This window comes from Urocampus carinirostris, chromosome 16, assembly GCF_059441175.1.
Source record: "Urocampus carinirostris isolate Australia breed hairy pipefish chromosome 16, RoL_Ucar_1.0, whole genome shotgun sequence".
NCBI classification, from domain to species: domain Eukaryota; kingdom Metazoa; phylum Chordata; class Actinopteri; order Syngnathiformes; family Syngnathidae; genus Urocampus; species Urocampus carinirostris.
In genome coordinates this window covers 3,558,995-3,579,841 of record NC_142364.1, presented here as the reverse complement: position 1 = coordinate 3,579,841, position 20,847 = coordinate 3,558,995, and the positions used below count along the sequence as shown (strand labels likewise).

General features: G+C 41.9%; 1 long non-coding RNA gene across 1 annotated transcript in view; it reads left to right on the top strand.

Annotated features, from left to right (window-relative positions):
* LOC148349993 (uncharacterized) overlaps positions 1-9,909 on the top strand; it is a 40,585-nt gene extending 30,676 nt beyond the window's left edge. Inside the window, exon 3 of the long non-coding RNA XR_015852990.1 lies at positions 9,800-9,909. This is a non-coding gene — a long non-coding RNA (uncharacterized LOC148349993). The remainder of the gene's footprint in view (positions 1-9,799) is intronic.
* The last annotated feature ends 10,938 nt before the right edge of the window (positions 9,910-20,847 follow it).

Here is a 20,847-nt window from a genome sequence, read left to right as displayed (position 1 = left end):
TTATTTTTGCAGCGTGGACACTTTAGAGCGCCTCGTTGTTCTCTGTTGCTATCTTAACTCTCTTTGAGGGATTCAAAGTCTCCAATTCCAACGATTTGAGCTATGCTATGCTATTTTCAACCCTGACATTTCTTTGATATCTTAAATAGGAAAATAATTTCGCCATAGCGAGGTGAGGTCCAGGTGTCTTTACATGCTGCTATAATGCGAGCTAGCGAGCACGCGTGTGCGTGTTCCAGCTCATTTCTCACGCTAGGTGTTAGCGTGTAATTGGCGGTGACATGGAAGTGGTCCGACTACAACTCTGTCACTTCTGTTTAGCCGGGACACGGAAGGCCTCTCCGAATGGGACTACGGTCATAACCACACTGGACCATTGTCTGCAAAATAACAAAAGATAGTTTAAAAATGAAATCGAGATGACGGGGAAACTCTACTAAGACAATGTGCCTGTCAGCTCTGTTTAAAGGGACAGTGTGTAATATTTAGTGCCCGTTGGTGGTACCAAAAACTTTGATTGGAATATCAGGCAAAAATACATCAAACCCATGCATCCATCCATTATCTGCACCGCTTATACTCAGTAGGGTCGCGGGGGTGCTGGAGCCCATCCCAGCTATCTTCGGGCAGTGGGCAGGGGACACCCCGAACTGCCTGCCAGCCATTTACAGGACACACAGAGACAGACGACTCACTCGCTCATTCACACCTAGGGACAATTCGAACCGGACAATTTACCTGAAATGCATGTTTTTGGAATGTGGGAGGAAACCGGAGGAAACCCATGCAGGCACAGGGAGAACATGCAAACTTCACTCAGGAGGTTCGATCTTATGACCTCAGAACTGTGCCGCACACGCGCTAACCACTGCGCCGTGCTGCCTCAACATGACTTGACTTGTATAGTAATAGAAAAAGGGTTTATTCATCCACGTTGCGGCAGGATGACAGCCAAACACAGCGCCGACCTAAGTGAGGATACCACATTTCTCAACCTATTGTTTTTTTAAATAAAAATGAAAAATGGTTTGATGTAGGGCAGCACGGCGACGCAGTGGTTAGCGTGTGTGCGGCACAGTTCTGAGGTCATAAGATCAAACCTCCTGTCTGGAGTTTGCATGTTCTCCCTGTGCCTGCATGGGTTTCCTCCTGGCACTCCGGTTTCCTCCCACATTCCAAAAACATGCATGTCAGGTTAATTGGCCGGTCCAAAGTGTCCCTAGGCGAATTGTCTGTCCCTGTGTGCCCTGCGATTGGCTGGCAAGCAGTTGAGGGTGTCCCCTGCCCACTGCCCGAAGATGGCTGGGATGGGCTCCAGCGCCCCCGCGACCCTACTGGGGATAAGCGGTGCAGATAATGGATGGATGGATGGAAGTCATGTTGACTTGTACAGCCCTTAATCACACAAAATCTCAAAGGGCTTCAGAACCGATTATTATTTTATTTTTTCTCTTAGGTGCAAGCATTTGATAAAAAATATGAAATAATGTATCAAGAAATAAAAATATCTCTACCTGTAAACATTTCTGTACAACCATATATATTTGTTGATTTGTGTCTGGCGCTATCTAGATGAAACACGGCGTGTCCGCGCTCAGCCCCCTTAATGAAAAGCAATCCAGATTCACTCCGCTTTAATAAACAACAGGCGCACCTCGCAGCCTCTATTTACACCTGTCACTTTTCGCGGGTGCGCCAACGCGCCAATTTGTGTGCCCCGTTTTCGCAACACACACCGATTTTAAATATATTTTACCACCTTAAAGTGACAGTGTGTGAAAATTCTCCACTAGAGTTGGTTTTCGATTAGAATTCGAGCTGAAGCGTGTCCGATTAATGAAAGAACGTTATGGAAGCCATAGCTGGCAACCGAATGGCTAGCAGTAGTGGCTAGAGAAGGAAACAATGGAAAGAAGTGGGAGGGGCCTGAATAACGGAACTTTGTGATGTTCACTTGCATGAGCTGCTATGAAAGGCGAGTGACAAGACAAGCTAACAATACCGATAACAGCTAATAGCCAGCCAAGGCCTGCAGCAAAGTGGCCTACATGAGTGGCTAGAGTAGGAAATGGTGAAAAAAAAGTCAAATCTGCCTGAATGACAGAACTCGGGAATGTTTACTTGCATAGACAGCTGTGGAAGGTGAGTGACACTAAAGGATGAAGCAGGGGGAACTAACAATAAATATAGCAGCAAGCGGCCAGTCAAAGACTGCAGCTTAACAGGAGCGGCTAGAGGAAGAAACAGTGGGAAAAAAAGTTCAAGAATCTAATCTATTGTGGTACAACTTGGGCGGGGGCTTTTTTTTTATAAGCGAGTAAAATCGTTTAAAAAGAACTTGCCGTTTTTGAATCGTCAAGTCCTTCTAAAACAAAAGACTTTGCAATGATTGCTATAACGAGCAGCTAACAATAGCAGCTAGCTTCCAACCATACCTTAAAGCCGAGTGGCTAGAGAAGGAAAGTTGAAAAGGCCTGAATCACTGGACATGGTGTATATGGCTTGCATGAGCAGCCGTGAAAGGCACGTGACAATGAAGGACAAAGCAACAGCAGCTAACATTAATTATAGCAACTAGCGGTGGCTAGAGAAGGAAACAGTGAAAGAGTTTCAAATGCCTCATTCTCAGGACTAAGTGCTGCTATCTTACTTGAGCAGCTGTAGAAAGTGAGTGAATCTGCTGGACGAATCCGGTGCAACTAAAAATAGAAGCTAGCAGCGAGCCATATCCTGCAGCCAAATGAGTGGCTAGAGAAGGAAACAGTGAAAGGGTTTCAAATGCCTCATTCTCAGGATTAAGTGACGATATCTTACTTGAGCAGCTGTAGAAAGTGAGTGAAACTGCTGGACGAATCCGGTGCAACTACAAATAGAAGCTAGCAGCGAGCCATATCCTGCAGCCAAATGAGTGGCTAGAGAAGGAAACAGTGAGAGTATCGAATGCCTCATTCTCAGGACGAAGTGATGATTTCTCACATGAGCAGCTGTAAAAGGTGAGCGAAACTGAAGGACGAATCCGGTCATACTACGAATAGAAGCTAGCAGGGAGCCACATCCTGCAGCCAAATGAGTGGCTAGAGAAGGAAACAATGAAAGGGTTTCAAATGCCTCATTCTCAGGACTAAGTGATGATTTCTTACTTGAGCAGCTGCAGAAGGTGAGCGAAACTCAAGGACGAATCTGGTGCAACTACGAATAGAAGCTAGCAGCGAGCCACATCCTGCAGCCAAATGAGTGGCTAGAGAAGGAAACAGTGAAAAAGTTTCAAATTCCTCATTCTCAGGACTAAGTGATGATTTCTTACTTGAGCAGCTGCAGAAGGTGAGCGAAACTCAAGCACGAATCCGGTGCAACTACGAATGGAAGCTAGCAGCGAGCCACATCCTGCAGCCAAATGAGTGGCTAGAGAAGGAAACAATGAAAAGGTTTTAAATGCCTCATTCTCAGGACGAAGTGATGATTTCTTACTTGAGCAGCTGTAGAAGGTGAGTGAAACTGCTGGACGAATCCGGTGCAACTACAAATAGAAGCTAGCAGCGAGCCACATCCTGCAGCCAAATGAGTGGCTAGAGAAGGAAACAATGAAAAGGTTTTAAATGCCTCATTCTCAGGACGAAGTGATGATTTCTTACTTGAGCAGCTGTAGAAGGTGAGCGAAACTCAAGCACGAATCCGGTGCAACTACGAATGGAAGCTAGCAGCGAGCCACATCCTGCAGCCAAATGAGTGGCTAGAGAAGGAAACAGTGAAAGGGTTTCAAATGCCTCATTCTCAGGACTAAGTGATGATACCTTACTTGAGCAGCTGTAGAAGGTGAGCAAAACTGAAGGATGAATCCGATGCAACTACGAATGGAAGCTAGCAGCGAGCCACATCCTGCAGCCAAATGAGTGGCTAGAGAAGGAAACAATGAAAAGGTTTTAAATGCCTCATTCTCAGGACGAAGTGATGATTTCTCACATGAGCAGCTGTAGAAGGTGAGCGAAACTCAAGAACAAATCCGGTGCAACTACGAATGGAAGCTAGCAGCGAGCCACACCCTGCAGCCAAATGAGTGGCTAGAGAAGGAAACAGTGAAAATCCAGACGCCTGGATCCCAGGACTCAGTGACGTTTGCTTTCATGACAAAATCGAGTATAATTTGAGGTCGACTTCTGTAAACTGAATCATTCACCAGGAAAATGAGGAATACCGATCGGAGACAAAAATGGTCTTAAAGGTTTTTTTGTTAAATTTTAAAAGAATAAAAAGGCAAATTGTGTCTTTAGCATCGGTAAACCTACAGTAGCTTGTAAGCGGCTAGCTACATTAAACAGCAATGATGAGCTAGCTCCTAGCGCCATCCATCACGTCTCTGGGTGGCTGCCATTTGTCATCCTGCCTAGCTAGCTACTAATCACTTTGGTTGCGCCGGCTAAGTAGCACCTAATGGACTCATCCCGGAGACTTGATTATACTCCCTAGCTTGTATTCCCTCCCAGTGCAATACCGCTTGCCATTTTCTTGCTCTACAATTTCCGGTGACAGTTACTCAAGGGCGTCAAACTCATTTGAACTCGGGGGCCACACGATAGAACAAACATTCTGTCGGGGGCCGGACGAGTAGATTAAAGAGAAAGAAAAAGAGAGATAAAGAAAGAAGAGAAAGAGGGAGGGAAAAGGAGAGAGAGCGGGATAAAGAAGGAGAAAGAGAGAGAGGGAGAGAGCGTGAGAAACAAAAGATAAAAAGTCGTGAGAGAGGGGGAAAAGAAAGGGAGAGGAAGAAAGAAATCCAAAGAGAAATAGAAAGACGGAAGGAGAGAAAAGAGAAAAGAAAGCGCGAAGTGTAGGAAGAGAGAGAGACATAGAGAGTGAAAGAGGCAGAGTGGTAGAAAAAGGGTGGAAAAGAGAGTGAAAGAGACAGAGAGTCTCTCTCACTATTCCTCTCATTATCTATTTTGTTTCTCATGTTTTCTCTCTCTCTCTTTCCCCTTCTCTTTTTCTAACCTCTCTTCTCCTCTTTTCTCTCCTCTCTCTTTCTCTTTGGATTTTTTTTCTTTCCTCTCACTCACTATTTCTCTCATTATCTCTTTTGTTTCTCACGTTTTTTCTCTCTCTCTTTCCCCTTCTTTTTTTCTACCTTTCTGTCTTTCACTCCTCTTTTCTCTCCTTCCCTCTTTTTCTCTTTTGATTTCCTTCTTTCCCTCTCTCTCAATATTTCTCTCATTATTTATTTCGTTCCTCACTCTCTCTCTCTCTCTCTTTCCCCTTCTCTCTCTCTCTCTCTTTCCCCTTCTCTCTTTCTACATTTTTTTCTTTGCTCTTTTCTCTCCTTCTCTCTATTTGTCTTTGGATTTCTTTCTTTCTCTCTTTCTTTCCCTCTCTCTCACTATTCCTTTCATTATTTATTTTGTTTCTTATGTTTCCTCTCTCTCTTTCCCCTTCTCTTTTTCTAACCTCCCTTTCTCTCCTCTTTTCTCTCCTCTCTATTTCTTTTTGGATTTCTTTCTTTCTCTCTCTTTCTTTCCCTCTGTCACTATTTCTCTCATTATCTCTTTTGTTTCTCATGTTTTCTCTCCCTCTCTTTCCCCTTCTCTTTTTCTAACCTTCTCTCTTTCTCTTCTCTTTTCTCTCCTTCTATTTATTTTTGGATTTCTTTCTCTCTCTTTCTTTCCATCTCTGTCACTATTTCTCTCATTATCTCTTTTGTTTCTCACATTTTCTATCTCTCTCTCTCTTTCCCCTTCTCTCTTTCTACCTTTCTTTCTTTCACTCCTCTTTTCTCTCCTACCCTCTACTTCTCTTTTGATTTCTTTCTTTCACTCTTTCTTTCCCTCTCTCTCAATATTTCTCTCATTATTTATTTCGTTTCTCACTTTTTCTCGCTCACTCTATCTCCCCCCCTCTCTCTCTCCCCTTCTCTCTTTCTACCTTTTTCTTTGCTCTTTTCTCTCCTTCTCTCTATTTGTCTTCGGATTTTTTTTTCTTTCTTTCCCTCTCTCTCACTATTCCTCTCATTATCTGTTTTGTTTCTCATGTTCTCTCTCTCTCTCTCTCTCTCTCTCTTTCCCCTTCTCTTTTTCTAACCTTCTCCCTTTCTCTCCTCTTTTCTCTCCTCTCTATTTCTTTTTGGATTTCTTTCTCTCTCTTTCTTTCCCTCTGTCACTATTTCTCTCATTATCTCTTTTGTTTCTCACGTTTTCTCTCTCTCTCTTTCCCTTTCTTTCTTTCTACCTTTCTTTCTTTCACTCCTCTTTTCTCTCCTTCCCTCTATTTCTCTTTTGATTTTTTATTTCTCTCTTTCTTTCCCCCTCTCTCACTATTCCTCTCATTATCTATTTTGTTTCTCACTTTTTCTCTCTTTCTTTTCTCTTTCCCTCTTTCTCCCTTTCTCTTTCCTTGTCCCACACACTCTCCTTTTCACTCCCTCTCTCTTTCTTTTATTTCTTTCTCTCTTTTTTTATTTTATTTTTTTCTATCGTGTTTTAATTTCTTTTCCCCACTATTGTGCTTTCAATCGGTCGAACGGTACCAGCTCAGTAGCCTAGATGGTAAGGCGCCCGCTTTGAGACTGGGAGGTCGGTGGTTCGCGCCCCGGCCGAGTCATTCCTAAGACTTAAAAAGTGGTCGGCGGCGCCCTCTGTTGGCTGCGGCTGCATCGGCTCGCTACAACGGGTCAGGTGCAATCGACATTTCGTTCTGTGTACATTGTTACACAGAATGACAATACAAGGAAATTATTATTATTATTATTAACCTTTCATTGTACTATGAAATTAGCAACTCATGGCTACGCTGTTATTCCGTGAGCTAAACAATATCAAATTTGTATTCATTTGTACCGAGTTCCGTCCGTGGCCTCGCCGTCGGTGTCCCCGGTCCCATTTTCGCCGGCATTCTCTCAATCCTTCGGCACTTTAAACCACGGCGAGATCTCATTTGCCGAGCGTTGCCGAGTAATAACCCAACGGCGGCGAGCCGGTCATTACGGCGCTCACTCTCCCCTCCCCCGTCCTATTAGCCGCGCCCACCTTCAATCTGCTTTCGTACTTACAGGAAACAATGAGATCGTCAAGTCCTGGAAAATATGTATAAATGCATATGTTTTCTTCCTTTTTTTTTTTCGCCCCCCCCCCCCGTCTCCCAGCAGGCCCCTAAATTGATACGCGTTTGATTCCCGCAACCCCCCCGAGACCCGCCAGGGAGCCTTTTTTAGATTTTCCGCTTGGATATATCTCTTTCTCTTTAACTCCTCACGCAACACACACACACTAAAGAGGGACGCCCCCCCCTCTAGTCCCAGGAGAGTTGGACAATGCAATAAATGACAAAAGACCCCCCCCCCCCTGTATTGTGGTAAAACACAGGCGTTTTTTTTTTTTTTTTTTTTTTTTTAAGCGAGTAAAGTCGATTAAAAAGAACTTGCCGTTTTTGACCTCGATATGAAGCGTTTGTCTTATAAAAACACAATGGATTGAAAATCCCAAATTAATCTAAAGCAGGGGTGTCAAAAAGGCGGCCCGTGGGCCGGATCAGGCCCGAGAATGCATTGAATCCGGCCCCATCTCTTTTGTTTCTCACATTCTTTCCACTTCTCTCCTTCTCCCCTTCTCTTTTTCTCTCTTTCTATTCCTCTTTGTATTTCTTGCATTCTCTCTCTTCCTTTCCCCCTCTCTCACTATTTCTGTTTTCATCTCTTTTGTTTCTGACATTCTGTCTCTTTCTCTCTCTGTTTCTCTTTCCCTCTGTCTTTGTTCCTCTTTGTCTCTTTCTCGCTCAGGGTATTTTAACATTCTTTTGCTTTCTTCTCTTTTTCCTTTTATCTCTCCTCTCTTTCTCTCTTTCTCCCCTTCTATTTCTCTTTTGTTTCTCCCATTCTCTCTCTCGCTTTCTCTCTTTCCCTTGTTCTCTCACTTTCTCTCTCTCCTTGTCTCTCTCTTTCTCTCTCTTTCTGTTTCTCTTTCCCTCTGTCTTTGTTTTTCATCTTTGTCTCTTATTATTATTATTATTATTATTTTCTCGCTCAGGGTCTTTTTACTTTCTTTTGCTTTCCTTTCCTTTTTTTCTTTTATCTCTCCTCTCTTTCCCTCTCTCTCTTGCTTTTGCCTTCTCTCTTTCTCCCCTTCTCTCTTTCTCACTTTCTTTTTCTCTTTGGATTTCTTGCATTCTCTCTCTTCCTTTCCCCCTCTCACTATATCTCTTTGGATTTCTTTTGTTTCTCACATTCCCTCTCTCTCTTTCCTTTGTTCTCTCACTTTCTATCTCTTTCTCTCTCTGTTTCTCTTTCCCTCTGTCTTTGTTCCTCTTTGTCTCTTTCTCGCTCAGGGTCTTTTAACATTCTTTTGCTTTCTTTTCCTTTTTTCCTTTTATCTCTCCTCTCTTTCTCTCTCTCTCTCTCTTGCTTTTCCCTTCTCTTTCTCCCCTTCTATTTATCTTTTGTTTCTCACGTTCTCTCTCTCGCTTTCTCTCTTTCCCTTGTTCTCTCACTTTCTCTCTCTCCTTGTCTCTCACTTTCTCTCTCTTTCTGTTTCTCTTTCCCTCTGTCTTTGTTTTTCATCTTTGTTTCTTTCTCGCTCAGGGTCTTTTTACATTCTTTTGCTTTCCTTTCCTTTTTTCCTTTTATCTCTCCTCTCTTTCCCTCTCTCTCTTTCCTTTGTTCTCTCACTTTCTATCTCTTTCTCTCTCTGTTTCTCTTTCCCTCTGTCTTTGTTCCTCTTTGTCTCTTTCTCGCTCAGGGTATTTTAACATTCTTTTGCTTTCTTCTCTTTTTTCCTTTTATCTCTCCTCTCTTTCTCTATCTCTCTCTTGCTTTTCCCTTCTCTCTTTCTCCCCTTCTATTTCTCTTTTGTTTCTCACATTCTCTCTCTCGCTTTCTCTCTTTCCCTTGTTCTCTCACTTTCTCTCTCTCCTTGTCTCTCTCTTTCTGTTTCTCTTTCCCTCTGTCTTTGTTTTTCATCTTTGTCTCTTTCTCGCTCAGGGTCTTTTTACATTTTTTTGCTTTCCTTTCCTCTTTTCCTTTTATCCCTCCTCTCTTTCCCTCTCTCTCTTGCTTTAGCCTTCTCTCTTTCTCCCCTTCTCTCTTTCTCACTTTCTTTTTCTCTTTGGATTTCTTGCATTCTCTCTCTTCCTTTCCCCCTCTCACTATATCTCTTTGGATTTCTTTTGTTTCTCACATTCTCTCTCTCTCTTTCCTTTGTTCTCTCACTTTCTATCTTTTTCTCTCTCTGTTTCTCTTTCCCTCTGTCTTTGTTCCTCTTTGTCTCTTTCTCGCTCAGGGTCTTTTAACATTCTTTTGCTTTCTTTTCCTTTTTTCCTTTTATCTCTCCTCTCTCTCTCTAGCTTTCCCCTTCTCTCTTTCTCCCCTTCTATTTCTCTTTTGTTTCTCACATTCTCTCTCTCTCTCTCTTTCCTTTGTTTTTCTCACTTTCTATCTCTCTCTCTCTGTCTGTCTCTTTTCCTCTTTCTTTGTTCCTCTTTGTCTCATTCTCTGTGTCTTTTTACATCCTTTTGCTCTCTCTTCCTTTTTTCCTTTTATCTCTCTCTTCTCTCTCACTCTCTCTCTCCCACTTTCCACTTCTCTCATTCTCCCCTTCTCTTTTTCTCTCTTTCTATTTCTCTTTGTATTTCTTGCATTCTCTCTCTTCTGTACTGTACATATAAAACAGTACTGTAGCCAAATAAGAGACATAAGGCTATTGTGGGAGGTAGTTCAGCCAATAGAATATCAGCATTTACAAAAAAAGCTCCTTTATTGTTTCATTTATGGATTGTTTTGCCAAGCTAAGATAAAGATGTTGATAAAATTGCTTTTGCTAACCAGATCGGACGAAAACCGGCAGCATCCCGCCTTGCGCGGTGGACATAGCGGACACGACGGACTCGCCGCTCGGATCGATTCCCTTGACGGGTGAAGTCAAAGGTCAAGGTCAAGGTAGGTCATTCGGCCGGCCGCTTTTAGATTCCGTTTAAGCGCCTGTAAAAAATGTGATTGACGCCTTGGATTGATTTTTTTTTCCCTTTTTTTTTTTTTTTTTGTGTTGTTTTTGATAGCACTCGACATCAAACGGCACACTCAAGTCTTGGGGGCTTCGGCAAAAATCCTTGCTCTGATTAATAGATCATCTCCAAGTCGAGTATTTATTAACTTGGAGGGTCCCTGATGAATTGGATTCTCTATTATATTCTTAGCAGGGACAGTGTGTAATGTTTAGTGCCCCCTAGTGGTGGAAAAAAACTTTGATTTGAATATTAGGCGAAAATAGCTGGACTATCATACTTATGTTTTTTCTAAAACATAAGTATGATAGTCCAGCTATTTTCGCCTAATATTCAAAATCAAGTTCTTTCATTTTCACAGCCACTAGGGGGGCAGTTTTTTCTTTCTCCCCCTCTCTCTCTCTCTGTTTCGCCTTCTCTCTTTCTACCTTTTTTTCTTTAGTCTTTTCTTCTTTCCCTCTCTGTCACTATTTCTCTCATTATCTCTTTTGTTTCTCACGTTTTCTCTCTTTCCCCTTCTTTCTTTCTACCTTTCTTTCTTTCTTTCACTCTTTCTTTCCCCCTCTCTCACTATTCCTCTCATTATTTTTCGTTTCTCACTTTTTCTCTCTCTCTGTCTATCTCTCCCCCCTCTCTCTCTCTTTCCCCTTCTCTCTTTCTACCTTTTTTCTTTGCTCTTTTCTCTCCTTCTCTCTATTTGTCTTGGATTTCTTTTTCTTTCTTTCCCTCTCTCTCACTATTCCTCTCATTATCTATTTTGTTTCTCATGTTCTCTCTCTCTCTCTCTCTCTCTCTCTCTCTTTCCCCTTCTCTTTTTCTAACCTTCTCCCTTTCTCTCCTCTCTATTTCTTTTTGGATTTCTTTCTCTCTCTTTCTTTCCCTCTGTCACTATTTCTCTCATTATCTCTTTTGTTTCTCACGTTTTTCTCTCTCTCTCTTTTCCCTTCTCTCTTTCTACCTTTCTTTCTTTCACTCCTCTTTCTCTCCTTCCCTCTATTTCTCTTTTGATTTCTTTCTTTCTCTCTTTCTTTCCCCCTCTCTCACTATTCCTCTCATTATCTATTTTGTTCTCACTTTTTCTCTCTTTCTTTTTCTTTTCTCTTTCTCTCTTTCTCCCTTTCTCTTTCCTTGTCCCACACCCTCTCCTTTTCCCTCCCAGGGGTTTTACATATTTTTTCTTAATACATTTATATTTTAAGGCATTGGTATTTTTGCACTATTACTTAGTTTGATTTCATTTTTTTTTTAATGTGATATTTTTTCATTTGCAATGTATTTTTTGTGTCTATTTTGTTCTATTTAAATGCAATGGTCCTTTTTATTTTATGTAGTTTTAATTACATTTTGTTATATTGTGTATTACATTTTTGTCAGGACCAGAACGGAGAGAGGACCCACTTGCGTTGCGTTTTATAGGAAGAAAGAGAAAGGGTTGCTCCACGATCTGGTTGATTGCTGGTTGTGGGAAGCAGGTCGCTCTGAATGCAGAAGTGAATCTTATGTGGTGAGCGATGGCGGGTGTCGGGGACGGGAAAAAACGGGTCAGTAGCCGGGACAGGAGAGCAAATACGTGGTCGGGGTCAGAAGCGAGTCGTAAGCCAGAATAGAGAAGACGTGGTCGGGGCAAAAAGAGGTCAAAAGCCGGGACTGGAGAGTAGACGTGGTCAGGATCAAAAACGGGTCAGAGTCGGGGAACAGACGGGAGCAAAACAACGGGATCGAAAAAGGCTTGCCTAGTGTTAACTGAGGTTCGCAGACGGACTGACAAAAGGGGACAGAAGGGAGTGGGTTTGAATAGGGACAGAGAGCCAATCAGAGTCCGAGGCAGTTGGCGCCAAAGGAGCGGGCACAGCCGAGTCACATCATGACAGTTTTAGTTGTTTTTTTTCTTAATTTAAGTTTTTTTTTTCAAATTTTATTTTAATTCATTTATTTTAGTTTTTTTCCTGGTGATGGTATTATATTATATTTTATTATATCTTTTGTTTGATTTTATCTTGTTTTTTTCATATGTATGTATTTCATTCGATTTTATGTTACTTTATTTTCTTTCATTTTACCTTGATTTAGTTTGATTTTGTTTCATTTATGTATTCATTTTATTTTGTTTTGGTACGTTGTATTCAGTTTTGATTGCATAAAGTGCATAAACGGGGATGAAAAGTATCTATCCATCTATCTAGACATCTATCTATCTAGACATCTATCTGTCCGTCTATCTATCTATCCATCTACACATCTATCTATCTCGACATCTAGACATACATCTATCTAGACATCTAGCTGTCTATCTATCTATCCATCTAGACATCTATCGATCTAGACATCTATCTATCTAGACATCCAACAATCTAGACATCTAGACATCTCTCTCTATCTCTCAGTCTATCTATCTAGACATCTATCTATCTATCTAGACGTCTGTCTAGACATCTATCTATTTATCTAGACATCTATCTTGATATCTAGACATCTATCTATCTAGACATCTATCTAACTATCTAGACATCTATCTAGACATCCAACAATCCAGACATCTAGACATCTCTCTCTATCTCAGTCTATCTATCTAGACATCTATCTTGATATCTAGACATCTATCTATCTAGACATCTATCTATCTATCTAGACATCTATCTAGACATCCAACAATCTAGACATCTAGACATTTCTCTCTATCTCAGTCTATCTATCTAGACATCTATCTTGATATCTAGACATCTATCTATCTAGACATCTATCTATCTATCTAGACATCTATCTAGACATCCAACAATCTAGACATCTAGTCATCTCTCTCTATCTCAGTCTATCTATCTAGACATCTATCTATCTAGACATCTATCTATCTAGACATCTATCTATCTAGACATCTATCTATCTAGACATCTATCTATCTATCTAGACATCAATCTATCTAGACATCTATCTAGACATCTATCTTGATATCTAGACATAAATCTATCTCTATTTGTATTTGTTTAATTGCATCTTTTTTGTTCTTTTTTTTTTTTTTTTTCTTTTACTCGAATTTAACGTAATTTCATTCGTGGTCATCTTTTTATCTTTATTTTGCTTCATTTCAATCTATCATATTTCATTTTGGTTTATTTTACATACATTTAACATGATTTTTATATTGGTTATTTTATTCATGTCTTATTTTTATTTCATCTAAATTCATCATTTATTTTAAGTAAACTATTTTTTATTTTACTAGAAAAACCCAAATTAATATTAAATAGGCTTCAGCGTGGCAGCACGGCGGCGCAGTGGTTAGCGCTTGTGCGGCACAGTTCATGTCATGGGAACCTGTCGTGGGTTCAAATCCAGCTCCAGACTTCCTGGGCGGAGTTTGTATGTTCTCCCCGTGCTTGCGTGGGTTTCCTCCGGGCACTGCAGTCCTCCCACATTCCAAAGACATGCATTTCAGGTGAATTGGCCAGTCCAAATTGTCCCTAGGTGTGACTCAGCGATTGAGTTGTCTGTCCCTGTGTGTCCTGCGATTGGCTGGCAACCAGTTCAGGGTGTCCCCTCCCTGCCCACTGCCCGATGATTGCTGGGATGGGCTCCAGCCCCCCGCGACCCTACTGAGGATAAGCGGTACGGCTAATGAGATGAGATGAGGCTTCAGCGTGTATTATTAATGATAAACCTACATTCGTGTTAAACTTCTAATATTTAGTTTTTATATCTAAACATTGCTTTAAAATATGTTTTCGACATTTTTTTAAGGAAATGTGTGGAATTGATTAAAATCCTCCAGACTGACTCATAAAACTGTTATTTTCGTCGTCCCTTCATCTATATTGAAATATTAACATTCTGCACTGGATCAATTGGATACAGCGGCCATTTTTCTCCCCCCCCCCTTTCATTTTGGGAAGAAATTTACATAAAAGAAAGATAAAACGGTGGAAAATTGTGAAGTGCGTGTCACTCTTCATATCCGTCAAAAGCAGCTTCCTATTCACCGCCCGGTGACAGCCATGTCATGCAATCTCCTCCACCAAATCATTTTCATTTAGAATCCGCAACACTCCCAAATAACATTTGCCGACAGACTCGTCGCCGCCACCCGCAGGCCTGAAAAATACGCCAACAACTCTTTTATTTTGTTATTTTTTTACCGCTAGCCAGATGATGTTAGCATTGTTCCGCAAACAATAAGAGCGCTAGCGGCGCTAGCATCAGGTGTAGGCGACCGATAGCCCATCGCCACATCAAAAGACGCGTTTTAATTGAATTGAGTCGATCTCATCTGCGTGTTTGCTGATTGGACGCTTTATGGCGAGGGGGGGCGGAGTTGCTTTTGTTGTTAATTCAAGTGCTAGGTGTCCGATGCTCGAGAGGCGCGCTAGCTAGCGCAGCTGAGGCGGCTGTTGATTGAATCGTTTGATGTCGGAGTTTCGGTACAAGGAGCAGGGTTGGGTAGGGTTACTTTAACTGGATTACTTTCGATGACTTTTGGATTACTCCGATACCAAATATGCTAAGAAAAGACAAAAGAAACTAAATAGGAATAAAATGACTAAATTTTGTGCAGGCTTGGGGAGTAACGGAATACATGGAACGGCAAAAATGATGTTGGCAAGCTGTTTGGATTTCTTTTCATTTTGTTTCTGTCGCATTTGAAGTTTGTTTTGCCGGAGATGAAAGAGATCAAAGCCAGGAGAGAAAGCTTACCACGTGTTGTGAGTCATCATTTGATTCATATTTAGTTTCTTTTGTCTTCTCATCTCATCTCATCAGCTGCACCGCTTATTCTCAATAGGGTCGCGGGGGTGCTGGAGCCCATCCCAGCAATCATCGGGCAGTGGGCAGGGGACACCCTGAACTGGTTGCCAGCCAATCGCAGGGCACACGGGGACAGACAACTCACTCGCTCAGTCACACCTAGGGACAATTTGGACCGGCCAATTCACCTGAAATGCATGTCTTTTGGAATGTGGGAGGAAACCGGAGTGCCCGGAGGAAACCCACGCAAGCACGGGGAGAACATACAAACTCCGCACAGTAAGGCCGGGAGCTGGATTTGAACCCACGCAGGAGGTTCCCACGACCTCAGAACTGTGCCGCACACTGCGCCGCCGTGCTGCCTTCTTTTGTCTTTTATTAGCATATTTGGTATTGGAGTCATCCAAAAGTCATTGAAAGTAATCCAGTTAAAGTAACCCTACCCAACCGTGACAAGGAGAGAGTGGAGCCTTACCTCTCTTATTACGACAGGCGTGTCAAAAGTCCGGCCTGGGTTCTGGTTATGGCCCGCGATCAAATTTTTACTGGCCTGCCGGTAATGTTGACCGCATTTGTACAAAACTCACCATTTGACCAGATGATGAAAGTAGCCCTTTGGCCACCTTCCCCTTGGCCTTCTGTAACAGTATTAGTCCATCCCATTTCCAAAATAGCTGTAAATAAAAAAAGGAAAATTGATTGTGAGGGCTGACGCTTCCAGGACAAGTGGAAATCGGAGTATTTTTTTCACTGCGTCTGCCTCACTGCACACGATAGAACAAACATTCTGATAAAGAAATAAGAGAAAGGGGGAGGGAAAAGAAAGAGAGAGGGAGAGTGCGTGAGAAACAAAAGATATAAAAAGGGAAGTCGTGAGAGAGGGGGAAAGAAAGGGAAAGAAATCCAAAGAGAAATAGAAAGACAGAAAGAGAGAAAAGAGAAAAGTAAGCGCAAAGGGTAGGAAGAGAGAAAGAGAAAAGAGAGAAAAGGAAACAACTAAGTTAGAGCAAAAGAAGTTGAAAAGACACAGAGAGAGAAAGAAACAAAGAGCAACAAAGGAAGAGAACAAGAGAGTGAAAGACAGACAGAGAGTGGGAGAAAAGGGGTGGAAGAGAGAGAGAGAGATGAGGGGTGTCAAACTCATTTTAACTCGGGGGGCACATGATAGAGCAAACATTCTGTCGGGGGCTGGACTATTAGATTGAAGAGAAAGAAAAAGAAAGATAAAGAAGTAAGAGAAAGAGGGAGGGACAAAGAAACAGAGAGAGGAGGGAAAGAGCCCCGAGAAACAAGATAAATCGTCGTGAGAGAGGGGAAAAAGAAAGGGAGGGGAAGAAAGAAATCCATAGAGAAATAGAAAGACAGAAGGAGAGAAAAGAGAAAAGAAAGCGCAAAGAGAAAAGGAAAAAAGGAAGTTAGAGCAAAAGAGGTCAAAAGACGCAGAGAAAGAGACAAAGAACAACAAAGGAAGAGAGAGACTCAGAGAGTGAAAGAGACAGACAGTGGGAGAAAAGGGGTGAGAGAGAGAGAGAGAGAGAGGAGGAGGAGAGAGAGAGAGAGAGAGAGAGAGAGAGAGAGAGAGAGAGAGAGAGAGAGAGAGAGAGAGAGAGAGAGAGAGAAGAGAGAGAGAGAGAGAGAGAGAGAGAGAGAGAGAGAGAGAGAGAGAGAGACATATTTCAACCTGCAGCTTGTTTTTCTCTTGTCTTTCTCTAAATGTCATCTCGCAGGCCGGATTCAGTCCCGAGCTTGGCCTGATCCGGCCCGCAGGGCCGCCTGTTTGACACCTGTGTTTTAGATGATTAAAATGTATAAGCTCCGCCCCCCCACAACCAGACAAGAAAAAGGGGAAAAAAAAAATCTCCTTTCGTAGTCCATCTATCCCCAGTCAAAGCGAAGCAATCTGAACCTTCCCTCCCCCCCTCAAAATTAATTTGACAGCTTTGCATTAAGGCGCCTGATCAATACCCACTTAGAGGCGCGAGGGCCAAAGCCCAGAAAAATAACAGGCGCCGATGAGAAAAAATGAATCTTTTTTCTCACTCCTTTTTAAGCCGGGGCTCTCCATCAGACGCAAAATAGCCCGACTGACCTCCCGCCATTGATCGGCAGCCGTTAAGTTGACGGAGGGCCCGAGGTAAGCTAGGTTTTTTTTTCCCGATTCCGGCGCTAGCGGAATTTCACTGGCCACTTAAACGCACCGCAATCAACTCTACAACCTTGATGGAAGCTCGGCGCTCAAGCCGAGCTATCGGGAGCTTTTGATTGAGGGCCTGGGAAGAATAGGGTCCAAAAGTTGGACGAGGACCTAGAAGACAACACCGGTCATTTTCAGAAGCTAACTTTTGCCGGAGAAGAGGTTGATTTTACTTTATGATGAAGAGGACGCTAATTTCCAGCGTAGATGAAAAACAATCTGGATTTCTGCACAAAAAAGAAGCTAAAGTTCCTACGATAGAATAAGACGACTCAACCTACTGATGAAGAAGACGCTAATTTCCAAAGTAGAATAAAACCTTGCTTGCTTTGTGCTCAAAAGAGGCTAACTTTTGGCGTAAAAAACGCTCGTTCCTAGCATAGAAGAAGACTCAACTTTATGAAGAAGAACATGCTAATTTTCAGCGTAGAACATGACGATTCTGACTTTCTGCACAATAAAGAAACTAACTTTTGGCTTAGAAGACCCTTTTTCTTAGCATAGAAGGAGACAACTCAACTTACTGATGAAGAAGACACTAATTTCCAGCGTAGAACAAGAACAATTTAGCTTTCTGCACGATAAAGAAGCTAACTTTTGGCGAAGATGACCCAGAGTTCCTACGATAGAATAAGACGACTCAACCTACTGATGAAGAAGACGCTAATTTCCAAAGTAGAACAAAACCTTGCTAACTTTGTGCTTAACTTTTGGCTTAAGAGACGCTCGTTCCTAGCATAGAAGGAGACTCAACTTTATGAAGGAGAACATGCTAATTTCCAGCGTAGAACAAGAAAAATCTAGCTTTCTGCACAATAATGAAGCTAACTTTTGGCATAGAAGACACTTTTTCTTACCATAGAAGAAGACTCAACTTTATTAAGGAAAATATGTAATATAGAAGAAGACAACTTTATGAAGGAGAACATGCTAATTTCCAGCGTAGAAGAAGAACGATCTGGATTTCTGCACAATAAAGAAGCTAAAGTTCCTACGATAGAATAAGACGACTCAACCTACTGATGAAGAAGACGCTAATTTCCAAAGTAGAATAAAACCTTGCTTGCTTTGTGCTCAAAAGAGGCTAACTTTTGGCATAAGAGACGCTTGTTCCTAGCATAGAAGAAGACTCAACTTATTAAAGGAAAATATGCTAATTTCTAGCATAGAACAAGACATTTCTGGCTTTCTGCACAATAATGAAACTAACTTTTGGAGTAAAAGACCCTTTTTCTTACCATAGAAGAAGACAACTCAACTTACCGATGAAGTAGACACTAATTTCCAGCGTAGAACAAGAACAATTTAGCTTTCTGCACAATAATGAAGCTAACTTTTGGCGCAGAAGACCCTTTTTTTTACCATAGAAGAAGACAACCCAACTTACTGATATAGAAGGCGCTAATTTCCAGAGTAGAACAAGAACAATCTAGCTTTCTGCACAATAACGAAGCGAACTTTTGGCATAGCAGAAAACCTTTTCTCTTACCATAGAAGAAGACAACTCATCTTACTGATCTAGAAGGCGCTAATTTCCAGCGTAAAACAAGAACTATCTATTTTTCTGCACAATAAAGAAGCTAACTTTTGGCATAGAAGACCCTTTTTCTTACCATAGAAGAAGACAACTCAACCTACTGATGAAGTAGACGCTAATTTCCAGCGTAGAACAAGAACAATCTAGCTTTCTGCACAATAACGAAGCGAACTTTTGGCATAGCAGAAAACCTTTTCTCTTACCATAGAAGAAGACAACTCATCTTACTGATCTAGAAGGCGCTAATTTCCAGCGTAAAACAAGAACTATCTATTTTTCTGCACAATAAAGAAGCTAACTTTTGGCATAGAAGACCCTTTTTCTTACCATAGAAGAAGACAACTCAACCTACTGATGAAGTAGACGCTAATTTCCAGCGTAGAACAAGAACAATCTAGCTTTCTGCACAATAAAGAAGCTAACTTGGCATAGATGACCCCAAGTTCCTACGATAGAATAAGACGACTCAACTTACTGCTAGCATGGATTTAGAACACTATGCTAGTTTTTCGTGCAGAAGAAGAAGCCGACACCAACAAATTGGAACCAAAGAGCGAAAGAACCTGTATATATCTTTTCCGCTGACGCTATTAGCTTTGATGGATGCGGCGTCGGAAGCTAGCGCTTTTCGCGCGGCGTGAATTTCCTACTTAAAAGTCCGAAAGCGCTAAATTATTTATCCGCGCGTCTTCTCATCTACATCTGGAGAACGGCGGAGCTAGCTCGGAGGAACCGCGTAGCGCCCGAAGGAACTTTTTATTCACGCGCTAGTTGACCCGCTAATGGAGCTCAGCGGGTGAACGCCGCTAGGTCGCAAAGCGGCCGCGCTGCAGCAGCACGACGTCATTTTCCGTTTACTTCCTCTGGTTCGTGTTCTACGATTTTTTACCAAAACACAGAGAGAAATTGATTGCCATTTATTTTTAAATCGAATTATCGTTCGAATACGTTAAAGTTTTGGAAATTCTACAAATCCTTAGAAATCCTGTAAAGCAAGGGTGTCAAACGGGCGGACCGCGGGCCAGATCAGGCCTGCTAAGGAATTGAATCAACGCTGAGGGAAGTGCAAGATAAAAACAAGCTGCAGGTTGAAATATGTCCACTTGATGTTGCCAAAGCCAGCCAGGTGCCTTGAACAAAGACACTGTACTTATATTTCCTTCTCTCTCTCTCTCTCTCTCTCTCTCTCTCGCTCTCTCTCTCTCTCTCTCTCTCTCTCTCTCTCTCTCTCTCTCTTTCTCTCTTTCTCTTTCTCTCTCTCTTTCTCTCTCTCTTTCTCTCTTTCTCTCTCTCTTTCTCTCTCTCTTTCTCTCTCTCTTTCTCTTTCTCTTTCTCTTTCTCTTTCTCTTTCTCTTTCTCTTTTCCTTTCTCTTTCTCTTTTTTTTTCTCTTTCTCTTTTTTTTCTCTTTTTTCCTTTCTCTTTCTCTTTTCCTTTCTCTTTCTCTTTTCCTTTCTCTTTCTCTTTTCCTTTCTCTTTCTCTTTTCCTTTCTCTTTCTCTTTTTTTCTCTTTCTCTTTTCCTTTCTCTTTCTCTTTTTTTCTCTCTCTGTCTCTCACGCTCTGTCTCTCACGCTCTGTCTCTTTTTCTCTTTCTTTGTTCCTCTTTGTCTCTCTGTGTCTTTTTACATTCTTTTGCTCTCTCTTCCTTTTTCTTTTCTCTTTCTCTCCCTTTCTCTCCTCTTTTTTTCTCTCCTTTTCTTTTCTATTTGTTTTCTTTCTACCTGTCTTTCTTTCCTCTCTTACTATTCCTCTTTTTATCTCTTGTTCTCACGTTCTCTCTCTCGTTCTCTTTCTCTTGTTTCTGTCTTTTCTCCCTTTTCTCTCTTTCTTCCTTTCATTTTTCTTTGTGCCACCCTCTGTCTTTTTCTCTCCCTCTCTTTCTCTTATTTTTTTCTCTTTTTTTTCCTTTCTCTCTAAATTACTAGTCAGGCCCACGAGAGAATGTTTGTTCTATCATGTGGCCCCCGAGTTAAAATGAGTTTGACACCTCTGCTCTAAAGTATTTGTGTTGAAATAAAATCAAACCTTATTTTGAAGTCGGAGAGAAAAAAAATGATTGGCTCCCGATCAGTACTTGTACCCACTCCTGTCTGTCCCTTTTTGTCAGTCCGTCTGCGAACCTCAGTGAATACTAGGCAAGCCTTTTTCGACCCTGACTCCCACCTGTTTTTTCATCCCGTCTGTTCCCCGGCTTCGACCTTTTTTTTTGATCCTGACCACGTCTACACTCCAGTCCCGGCTTTTGACCTCTTTTTGTCCCCTACCACGTCTACTTTCCTTTCCTGGCTTGCGACTTGCTTCCGACCCCGACCACGTTTTTGCTCCCCTGTCCCGGCTACTGACCCGTTTTCCGTTCCCGACACCAATCGCCGGATCTTGGGCGCAACACTCTTTCTTCCAATAAA